Raw genomic sequence first — 12603 nt, 5'->3', positions numbered from 1 at the left:
AAACCGCAAAAGATCACAGTACGAAATAAATTCCCATTGTTTTTCATCTTTACTTATACTTTTCTCGTTAAATCAAATCTTAATTTTTTCATGTCTACTTATACTTTTCTTGTTCAATCAAATATGAAAAATTAGTGGTCACTTAAAAACAGATTTTAGTTTAATCAAAGCTTAATTAAGTAGTGGTTGTTAGAGCATAGCTCGGGTCAAACTCACAAGTGTTGTTATATCAAGCTTATTGTCAAATTTAGTTGATCAAAACCATATCTTATGTCTCGGATTAGGTTAGAAGTGTGTACTTGAGTACCAGAATTCATTGCGTTCACCAATTGAAGACGAAGATTAACTAAAAACTTTGGAGGATCTCATCGACAAAAGGTATGTGAAGACTGAATCATTCCTATTTACTCAAGTATTCACAATTCTATATATGAGACTAAGTCGTATGACTAAGTGGACTTTAAATTATAGCACAATAAAAATTTCGAGCCAAGTTCATCTTGTTGAATATGTTTCTCGAAATATGAATTAAATTATATGCCAATCATCTACTTGATGAATCTATTTAAGAACAATTTATTGTTTATAAACTGGATCGTGATTCGAGTTAATCATTTGAAAATAACCTGGAACAGTGATATGTGTAAGATTATTATTGATGTTATTCGAGGATGTTTCAAATTGATTATTGAGAGTTTTTAAAACAAATGAAATATGGATACAACGACAGTACACGCACTGGCGTAACTGTTTTGGTACGGATCAACGGTACACGTACTCAGTAGACGTACCAACGTAGGTCTAAGTTTGGTAACGAATTCTTGGTACACATACTCATTATGCATACCAAAAAGTTTTTTTGCTCATGAACACAAGCGTGGTACACGTACTCAGTATGCGTACTGAAAAGCCCTGGATTTTAACTGCCTTAAGGGTACATATACCCGGTGCATGTACCTTGGCAGAGTGTCTCATGAACTGGAAGCAGTACACGTACCCGGTACACATACGTACCCAGTAGAACAGTTTCAGATGTGTTTCAAAGTATTTCTATGAGATATTTAGTATTTGAACAACTCTCTAAAACACAATAAGACATAATTGATCACATATTAAGGTTGCATATAAAGTTAGTCTAAAGTGTTTGATGGAAATGACTAATCTTATTATGTTTGTATGGATAACTTTGGTTAACCATTCTTGAACAAACTCATTGTACACGGTTTGGTTACGGTTCATCCTTATCCAAGTGTATATTCTATTTATGTTTATCTTAAACTAAACCATCTAACAATGGAGAATGATCACTTGATTACCAAGTCATCTTAGCTTGAATCTCAAGTCGATTTTCATCTAACAGTGAAAAGTGTTTGCTTTATTACAAAGTTATCTTAGCTTAAATCATAAGAAACCTTCGATCTTGAAAGTCTATATAAAGAAAAGCTCGAGCAGCTGGGAAACTTAATCCCGACACTTCCGTGTGTCCTGGTTGCTAACTAGAGTCGATTCTCTCTTAACCTAAGTTTCCAGATTTACCGAGAAAAATAATTAGGTTTAACGACTTAAAGACTTAGCAAAGGGATTCGTGAAGCCAGGTCCGACTATCTTATCTTTGATAGTTCATGTATCCTGATATTGCTACTGTCGATTGAGCCTTTAGATCCAACAGGTAAGATTGATAAAAATCACAAAGTTCTTCGTCTCAGCATTTGTGATTCCACAATACGTTACCTCTATCACGATATTTTTAATTGATGTCAAGTAGGTTTTTCTTGTGAGGCGAATAATAATCTAGACTGCTCTTCGGGAGTCGTAGGTACCGGATTTTGAGATTTGTTGGACCTAGTCTACTGCAAACGATTTCCTATCTCACCTGATCTAACGATCGAATGAGAATCAAAATAGGCTTATCTGTGGGAGACAGATTGGTTTAAAGTTCTTCACTTAGGTTGAAGCAACTCATAGGATGTAAAGGACGTCAGCTAAGGGAATCAATTGCACAGAGTCTTGCGAGATTCAAGATGCGTAAGGAGCAAGACTGTAACTGAATCAATGTGACGGTGGGTTCGATCTCAACTACATTCCATTATGAAGTTATTGATAGTATGCTAGAGTCTGTAGCGGCTTAATACAGTTTGGTGTTCAAATCTGGACGAGGTCCCAAGGTTTTTCTGCAATTGCGGTTTCCTCGTTAACAAAACTTCTGGTGTATGTGTTATTTATTCTTGCATTATTTTTATTATCTCTCCCCTTTAAAATGAGAGTAGCAATATCTAAAGCTTCATTTTTCATAGCCGTTAGATCCCTATGATTTAAAATTCATCCGTTAGATCTGAAGGAATTCCAAAAAACATTTCCGTCTGAAGTATTCATCATAGCCGTATGATATCATTCCTATTTATAACGCATCTGTTAGATCAGAAAAGACTTCACTTAGATATCCTGATTTTGTAGGGGTTTATTTTAATCAATTAATACTTACAGGGACCTTAACATAAAAACTGCTCTTCGTCTTTTCTTTTTCCGGTGCAAATTATGATCTGAGGTTGCAGATGGTAGTTGTTCGTCCTTCCCGTGTAGTTTTTCACTTTTCGGTCTAAAATTCGATAACGTGCATAACACGTACACTCTACTTGTCTATGATCGAAATATCATAGTTTGTATGTAAATCAATCAAAGTAGATGTATCAATCCTTGTTTGTTGGATATGACTTGATTGATCTTGGATATTGATCTTTGGAATCGTCCAAGTACTCTCGCGGTATAATCAAGTTAACTGACTTGTTTTTGTTTTACTACTGATTGTGAGAGAAAGAGATATAAACTTTTTATATTATTCACTAATTGAGATTCGTTAAGTTGTAACTCTCGGAATCGTATTTGAGTTTAGACTATACAGGTTGCCAAACGAAAAAAATTGGTGGTGTACTTGTACCCCCGGTCTTTTTAGTTTGTATTAGAGCAGGCAAACACGCTAAGACCTAATAAGTTTGCGTTTGAAGCAATCTGATTCTATGGAAAATTCTGTCTTTGATAAACATATCACTAGGTTTGAAAGCGTTATTGTTATGGATTCTATTAATGAGACTGATTCCTCTGCCTCGAACATAGATGAACAATTTGTTCCCATAAAACATCCCAATATGGACAAGTGTTATCCTTATTATCTTACCGATGAGTTTGACTTTGAAGTAGAAAGGGAAGCATCCAAAGAAAGTGTTGAGATTCTAAAACATGTTAAAACTTAGTCCTCTGAGGTCAATAGGCTGAAACACAAAGTCAATAATTTGATTGGCATGGTTAATGAACGTGACTCTCAAATAAGGATCCTCCTTGAAGAACAACCCGAAGTGGATTTGAAAATAATCTCACTAGAGGCCGAACTAAGAGATAATGCCTTAGAATTCAAACGTCTGTTGAGTGTATCTACAACTCCATGTAACGTTTGTGATTCAAAAGAGTCTACCATATTAATCGCTTCTGATAGGATTAATATGTTAGAAAAAGTGCCAGTTACTGAGTCTCATGATAATCTAATAAAATTTTCTTCAGGAGCACATACTTTGTCTAGAGATAAACAACTGAATTTCTCTGACCAAGAAAATATTGTTTCTCTAGGAAGGAAGAAAGCTTCAAAAAACATGTGTGTCAAAACTACTCAGTCTGATTTATCAGAAATCAGAAAGTATGCTTCTATTGCAACACAAAAGGACATGTTCGAAGAAAGTGCAAGTTAAGATTGGAAAATAACTAGTTTGGTCGTCTCCAATACGCCTTGGATCTGATTCTTAAAGGTGTAAATGATATTCACATGTCTAAGCCATTTGGTTCCAATACACACCCTGGTAAATCATATCCCAGGAAGATCAGTTCAGGTTGCTCTACTAATGTTCGAACTTGTAATGGTAGTAGTGACTCGAATTGTTTAAAGAAGAAGCCAAAAACTCCTTCACAGATATGGGTTCGTAACGATACTCAAAAATTACATGAGACACTTGGGAAAACATTATCTGACAGAGTAACCCAACAAGTTAATTTGGATCTGATCATTATAGGATATAAAGATCTCATTGACAAGTTATCAGATTCCTCCAGAATCTCAGGTAAAGATTCCAACTCTATCTCTTTTCATGACGATGACATGTATTATCACATCTTTTCATATAAACAGAGTAAGCCTTCAAAAAGAAGAGGTAAAAGTAGACTAAAACAGAAGCATAATCCTCCTGGCGAGCATCTTGCTCATCCTTGTGCATACTAGTCACAGGTATTGGAACCTTATTCATGAAAAACCTGCTGAATAAGGTATGTTGATAAAACAAGTGTGTTATTTGTTACAAATAGTTCTGCTCAGATGAGTTGTATTTGTTTTCTTCGCATAATACAATTATTTATTTATTTTTGGTTACAATGTTAATCAGGTAGTTACTTGGTGTGAATATGATACCTCTCTTGTGATCTAATTTAATTAATTTATTAAGTTAAGAAGGACATGATTTTGTTCTGAGTAACTTTTACACCATAAAAGATTGTTACTATACCTTAAAAATATTGTGCTCTCTAATGATGTTTGCTTTCACTTAAAACTCTTGGGTTCAAAGGAACAATACATGAAATGTTAATACGTTTTTGAAACTTGTCATATTTCCGTACGTAAACCCTATTTTCTAGGAAAAAGGTCACGAGCCGACCTTAAACCCTGAAAATACCTTTGTGGTAAACTGTTTGAATATCGTTCTTGTAGGGTTGAGTTCTCTCACTCTAAGTTATATTCAATCAAGCATATGTCCCGTCTCTCGCACCTTCTTGTGAAAATATGGAAGAAGTTCTTAAGAAGTGCAACGGTATTGAAAATAAAGGGAAGAAGAAAAGAACTCTGGTAGAAGACGATGTTGTTGAGTCTGAAAACTCTGAAAAACATCCTGATGTGAACTGTTACTTTGCATATGATCATCAAGATGTTGAGTATGAAGAAATGATTTCTGTTAATATTGTTTATGATTTTCTTAAACAACTTGAGGAAGCAAAACTGAAACATGTTGAAAGTATGTAGGGTTTTGACATGCTACGAACTGAGTTGAAAAGGTCTCCTCTGACCTTGTTCTCATGAAGTCACATGTTACTAATCTTCTTAATGAGGATATCTTCTCTAGAGATACTGTAGACGTTGTTGATGACAAACTTAAAGGTCTCAAAACCAATGAGGGTTCCGGAAGCGATGTTTAGCTCACTTATCATATTTTTCTCTTGTTTTTATTCTTTAAGTACTTGAAAACTTCTTGAGAGTTTATTCTTATATTCGAGAAGGATAACTAGGGTTTGGTATAGCATAATTTGTGAGTATACAAGCTATTTCCAACGATTTTCATCTTGCATGTTTTTAGATTGATTTATATAAATTCTAAGTTTCTGGAAGATGAATTTGCAGTATTTTGCAAATTCATATATGCTCAAAAGTTAAGCATATATTGCAAAACTTGTAGTATTTTAATTTGTGATACATGAATTTGCAAATATTTTGCAAAACAATGAATTTGCAGTATTTGGCATATATGTGAGTATGCAAACTTTTTGAGCATATATGAATTTGCAGTATTTTGCAAAACTGATGAGATGTATGTGAACTTTACCGTTTGATGAACTAAACTAACATCTCATATATGCTCAAAAGTTAAGCTCTTAACTCTTTTTGTTTTATCAACCTAAAGTGGAGTAAACTTTCTTGAGAATTCTGCATGATTGAGCTCTCCATGATTGCACTTATTTTGAAGTTACTACATGTTACTCCGTTAGATTTCTCTTATGTCGAGTCATATCAGTTAAATTAATCTCCTGGTTGATTTTTTCGATGTTTTAGGATACAAATCTATGTAATTTGTTAATGTCCAAAGAAATCCTTCTTTTCACGTAAAAGTAAGGTCACTCATGTTGTTCTCTTGGGAATGACATCAAATGGGGTAGAATTCTTTTTGAACTTGTGCTTAATTTTTATATCTTTGTGGGGAGAACGGTTGTGGAATATGTAGGGGTTATTTGTATCTTGATAAACTCCTTGATGATGACACTAAGTTTTTAACTCTGTGATATCATCTAAAGTAAAAGTTGATATGTGTTGGAGCATTTCTCGGTCGAACTCGCAACCGTTGCTATCTCAAGCTTGTTTGTCAAGTTTAGTTGATAAAAATTATAAGTCTTGATTTCTAATCTACTTATAATTATGTATCGGATTAGGATAGAATATGTATTTGAGCTTTAGACTTTACGGCGTTCATCGATTGAAGACGAAGATCTACTGAGGAGAGCTTGGAGGAACTTCATCAACAAAAGGTATGTGGAGACTAAACGTATCTATCACTCAACAATCAATTCTATTCTATTTCCTAATGAGACTAAGTCGTATAGCTATATAGACTTTTATATTATATACATTTGATATTTCGAGCGGAGTTTAACTCGGTTATCTATTCCTCGAAATATGTGTTGGAAGCTTTTTGCTTTATCTACGTTCATCATATTCTTGACGAGTTTAGTTGGAAACAATTTATTTGTTGGAAACTAAATAATAAATCAAAAGATGATCATGTGAAAATTGCCTTGAAACATCTTACATGATTTGTGTGAGACAATCATTTGATGTCAACTATTGTCGTCTTGTATTGCCAGAAAGTTTTGTATTGATCATTCGATCCCTTGAAAATTACTTATAAGCTATTAATTTGTGTGAGACAACTATTGTCGTCTTCTAAAGATGTTTCAATGATTTAAATGGGAGTTTTGAACAATTAACCTTTGTGTGGATACAACACAGTACGCATACCGGTATGCAAACTGTTGTGGTATGATTCAGGTACGGGAACCTTGTTTGCATACCTAGTATGCGAACAATTTTAAATCTTAAAGTCCGGGAACCAAGTTTGCATACCAGTATGCGAACGATTCTACCTGAGTTAAGCTCCGGGACAGCAATATGCATACCCATTTGCAAACTGCTGGACAAGACCAAAGTCCGGAAGCTATAGTTTGTACATGTATGCAAACTTAGTGGTTAAAGTTCTAAAATCGGTTCACTATGTTTTCATACTCATGAACAAATACATTTATGAATTAAGGAATGCAATCTTTGCAAACCATGGCTTAATGTTCATGAATTGATTCTCATGAAACAATCTGATTTAATTGGTTCATATATAATTCTGTGAGATAGTAAACAATTAAACAACTCTATTTGAAACACAATTAGATTTATTTGATTATCTTTCATGGTTGATTGATCCTCATAGTTTATCTAGAAGTGTTAGATGAATGTGGTTAAGACAAAAGTGTTCAATATGGCTAACTTCGGTTAACTATTATTGAGTCAACTCAATATACACGTTTAGGTACGGTTACCCATATCTAAATAAAAGTATATTTCATTTATGAGTTACAAGCTAAGACCATCTAATGGTGGAAAGATATTGCTTTGGTTTTAAGAAGACTTAGCTTGAATCTTAAATCAGGTTTTCATCTAACGGTGGAAAGATATTGCTTTGGTTTAGGTACGGTTGCCACATACCTTTTTTGATGAAGTCCTTATTGATGTCTTCTTGTAGTCTTCAATCTTCATCCTTCAAGAATAGCTCTTCTTAGACCCAATCTAGTCCGAAACTATCTTTAGTATACTAAATCAAGAATGCGTTTTGGCAACTAAATTTGACAAATAGCTTGACATACCAACGCTAGTGGGTTCAACCGAGCAATGCTCTAACAATCTCCCCCTTTGTCAATTTTAGTGACAAAACCATTTCACAAATGGATTTAAACAAATAAAAGCATTACAACTCCAAAACCCTTTATGCTTGATTTCCTTGCTTCTTCAACTATGCGTGTGTTCATCTAGTACTTGTTGAAGATCCAAAGCATAATATTATTAAACAACATCATAGTTCAATTGTATCACAACTTTGGCAATAATACTATAGTGATATGTATCACTCTCACTTAGTCAATACTTCATCTTACAATGAAAACCATTCCCCCTTACATAATGATCCGTAAACCATATGTATATGTAGTGTGACTACAAAATAATTCTCCCCCTTTTTGTCAATATAAATTGGCAAAGGTACGAAAACTAGCGGGATCATAATGAAATTCTCATACAGATACTTCATGACTAAAATAGAACATATTAGCTTTGTTTCGATGATTTCACATAGTCGAAACTTAGTGTATTCATCAAGGAGTTTATAAAGATACAAGATAACCCCTATAATATTCCACAGCCGCACTCCCCACAAAGATTTGCAATTAAGCACAAGTTCAAATAAGAACTCTCCCCCATAAAATGTCACTCCCGAAAGAAGAACAAGAGCGACCTTACTCCAAGGAGAAGGATTTAAATATATTGGATTTTAGAAATCCCACAAGGAGATATGAGCTAAGAACCAATCATTGAAGGTCTCTCATGATATTGCGTTAATAAAAAAATTAGAACTATTTCATGGTAAACAATACACAATATGTAATCATGAGAATCAAATATTGTGATCATCTTTTCTAAGATACAAACTTGTATATACAAGAATTGATATACTTAGAAGGAATAACAACCTTTTGCACAAGAATTTTTACCAAGAATAGCTACCATAAGTGTATGAAAAAGTTTCATTGATAGTAAAACCAAAAGCCATTGACTTTGATTATTTCTTCTAACCTGTTATACTTAAGAATTTCATCACAAATCGAGTTAGGTAATTAAGAATCATACACGTGGTAGAAGAAATATCAATCACTTCACAATAACTTAACTACATGGTGGTAGAAGAAGTTATTGCGGAATCACAAAAGTCTGAGACGAAGAATTTATGTGATTATTTTTTTATATCTTACCTATCGGAGATAAATCTCGAGCAAATCTTAGAGAAGATAATACTCAAAACGATATAAAAAGTAAGATCAAAATACACAACTACAAAGAAAACAGTTGGATCTGGCTTCAGAATCCCAATGAAGTCTTCAAGTCATTAACCTATAGTGGTTTTGGAAAAACCTAGGTTAAAGGAGAATCGACTCTAGCCGCAACTAGTATTACACATGAGGTGTGGGGATTAGGTTTCCCAGTTTCTAGAGTTCTCCCTTATATAGTCTTCAAACCAGGGTTTGCAATCAATGATACCTTGGTAACAAAGCATTCAATATTCACCGTTAGATGAAAACCTGATTAAAGTCAAGCTAATATCTTTCAACCGTTAGATCGAACTTAGCTTATTATACACAAATGAAACGTGTCTTCATTTAGATATGGGTAACCGTACCTAAACGTGTACACATGGTTGGCACAACAATGGTTAACCGAAGTTATCCATATGAACACTTTCATATCAACCTTGTTCATCTTAACTACAACTAGTTCAAATGACTCAAATGAAACTAGTTTTAGAGTTGTTCAATTGTTTATATTCTCATAGAAGTATACAAGACACAATTGAAGCAAAATCGATTTTGATTCACTCGAATCAATTCATGAACATTATAGCCACGGTTTTCAAAAGATTGCATTCCATATTATATAAATGTATTTGTTCATGAACAAACCGATTTTAGAACTTAACCCACTCAAGTATGCAAACGGGTATGCATACCTAAGTAGCCGGACTTGGTATGGGTTCACCAGTATGCGAACGGGTACACATATTGTCGTACATGACTAAACTCAGTTGAATTTCTGGACTTGAACTTTTAAGCCGGTAATCTTGGCTGTTTTTCGCGGAATATAAGTCCGGATTATCAATTGGTTCCTGTTACCTTGATTTTATATCTAAAGACGGAACAAAACCTAGGGTTTATCTGTGGGAGACAGATTTATCTTTTTATAAACTTTTCTGTGTGAGACAGATATGTTTATTATCAAGTCTGTGATTTTGGGTTACAACAACTCTTAGTTGTGGGTGAGATCAGCTAAGGGAATCAAGTGCGCAATATCCTGTTGGGATCAGAGGCGTAGGAGTACAACTGTACCTTGTATCAGTGGGAGATTTTTAGGGGTTCAACTATAGTCCAGTCCGAAGTTAGTTCGCAGTAGGCTAGTGTCTGTAGCGGCTTAATACAGTGTGTATTCAATCTGGACTAGGTCCCGGGGTTTTTCTGCATTTGCGGTTTCCTCGTTAACAAAATTTCTGGTGTCTGTGTTATTTTTTTCCGCATTATATTTTATATAATTGAAATAATACAGGTTGTGCGTTCGTGATCATCACATTCTCTAATCCAACCTTTGGTTGTTGATTGTAGTTGATTGATCCTTGGACATTGGTCTTTGGTACCGTCCAAGTTATCTCTCTTTGATAAAGACTCGCAGATTTCTATTTTCTTGAGTAAATATCAAATCGAGAGATTGAGATAATAACTCCTTGAGATACTTTCTATCTAGATTGAGTCTGAATGTCTAGTTGATTCTCTAGCAAAGTGTTTCGGAGTTAGTCCATACAGATTGCTAATCGAAATATTGGGTGGTGTTGTTAGACCCCCACTTTTTCAGTCATCCTCACAAAAATCTTAGGCTCAAATATCCTCGAGTGTTCATTTAAATATATATTTAATGTATGTCATATGAATTATTCCATAAAATGAGCACTTGTTTAAATTTATGAAGAGGAAGAGTAAACAAAAGAATCAAGTGATTCTTGCTAATCTTTAATGAAGTTCTCCAAGATGTATTCGTGTAGTCTTCAATCTACATTCTTTAAGGATGTCTTTGATTCAATACTCTGTTACTTAAACCTAATCTAGCCCGAAACTGACTAAGTGACTGAATCAAGAATGCGTTTTGGAATCTAAATTTGACAACTTAATTGACATGTGAACACCAATGGTTCAACCAAGCAATGATCTAACACTAAACATATGCAACAAATGATTATATTCAGTTATGTCAATCTTTCAACTGTAATCCAACTCCTACACCAGAATCTCTTTTGGATGACAACTAATATTATCTAGCGTACAACATATACTTTACTAATATAGTCACAAGAGATATGCTTATCTACGGGGACATGCAAATCATACAAATTATGAATATCAAAAAATATTTTGAAAATTTTGGTTTGGGATTTCACCTTGACTATCAAGGAATATACTTGAAGTCTAGTAATAGGAGTTCAACACATGTTCAAAATATTATGTCTATATCTTATGAACTTTCCATAATAACCAAACACATTTTCGGCATCTATGCAAGCCTAAAGTAATAGATAAACCAAAAACATTCATTTGGTTAACCTAAGGATTGTTCCTGCTAGGGATCCATATGACCAGTCCTAGTAGTGATCTTTGGGACCGTTCCTAGTAGAGATCCTTTGATTGGTCATAATAAATATTTGTTTAAGGGATCGGTCCTAAAATAGATCCTTTGATTCATTTCAACTACTTCTACTTCCTTTGACTCACGTAATTAAACATAATCTTCGAGGCATGGAATCAACCAGAAATTTCAATACACTAAGTAACAACAAGTTATCAATTAGTGTTATATCGAATCTGCAAAGTCCAAGTAGCTAAACAATAAATTGTAATCCAATGTACCAAAGTTGTGCAAAACAACTAGTATATGCTTCCTTGACACTTCGATCATAATGAAATGATCAAGTCATAATACTAGAGATTCACAAATATGCCACGTATCTTATATTTTCAATCTAAACAACTTGAAAGAAGCGTAGATATAGAAATTGAACAAGTCAAGTCTGCATTACTAACCTCGAAAGAAAGGATGATGTATTCTTTGATGCCGGTACGCCTTCAGTTTCTTCGGAGTAACACGAGCGAGTCTCAGTATATCTATTGTTTCTAGTCTAACCCAACTAAGTTGACTCTAGTAATCTAGTCAAACATCTTCGAATTTTGTAGATAATATGACAACTAAACTTAACGTACCAACGCTTGGTGGGTTCAACCGAGCAATGCTCTAATACTCCGACTTTTGCACCTTATTAGGGCATGTCTAGTGAGGTAAGCATAAACTATTTCCTTGAAATACGAAGTGCTAATGATATTCTAATACGTGGAAAGCGTCTTAGGAATTTCAAGTTCTTTGAAGGGAAACAAGTCAGTTTGTCGATCGCAAGATAAACATCTGATGGCTAGACCATGCATCGAGAATTCGAATTTTATGGTTAAAAAGATTTGGTAAAATTAATTTAATGATACAAACATAAGACTACACCGTCGATGGAAGATGTATGTCGCTACACCAAATACCGGTAGCAACAAAATGTGGAGGTAGCTGCTAGCTCCTTCCATCGATCGGTTATTTTCTTTTTATTATTTTTTGTTTTCTTATTATTTAGTTATATAATTAAAATTAATTAAACAAATAAAAAAGGAATACATCGGCACATGGTTGTCCGGTCCCAAAACCATCCACCATCATTTGGTCCATGTTTTCTTTGAACCTTCGCCTCGCCCCAATCTGGTGTAAAAACCTATTACTGGTGTAAAAACCTATTATTGAAGCTTAATCCAAAGAGAAAAAAAGAAAACCCTACCTACAACCTAGGCACCTTTTAGTGGCATGTGATGAATTTTTAATTTGTGTGTCCCGCCCATCGCAATGCATTAAACCAT

This window comes from Papaver somniferum, unplaced genomic scaffold, assembly GCF_003573695.1.
Source record: "Papaver somniferum cultivar HN1 unplaced genomic scaffold, ASM357369v1 unplaced-scaffold_128, whole genome shotgun sequence".
NCBI lineage: Eukaryota > Viridiplantae > Streptophyta > Magnoliopsida > Ranunculales > Papaveraceae > Papaver > Papaver somniferum.
Note: the sequence above shows the minus strand (reverse complement) of the source record.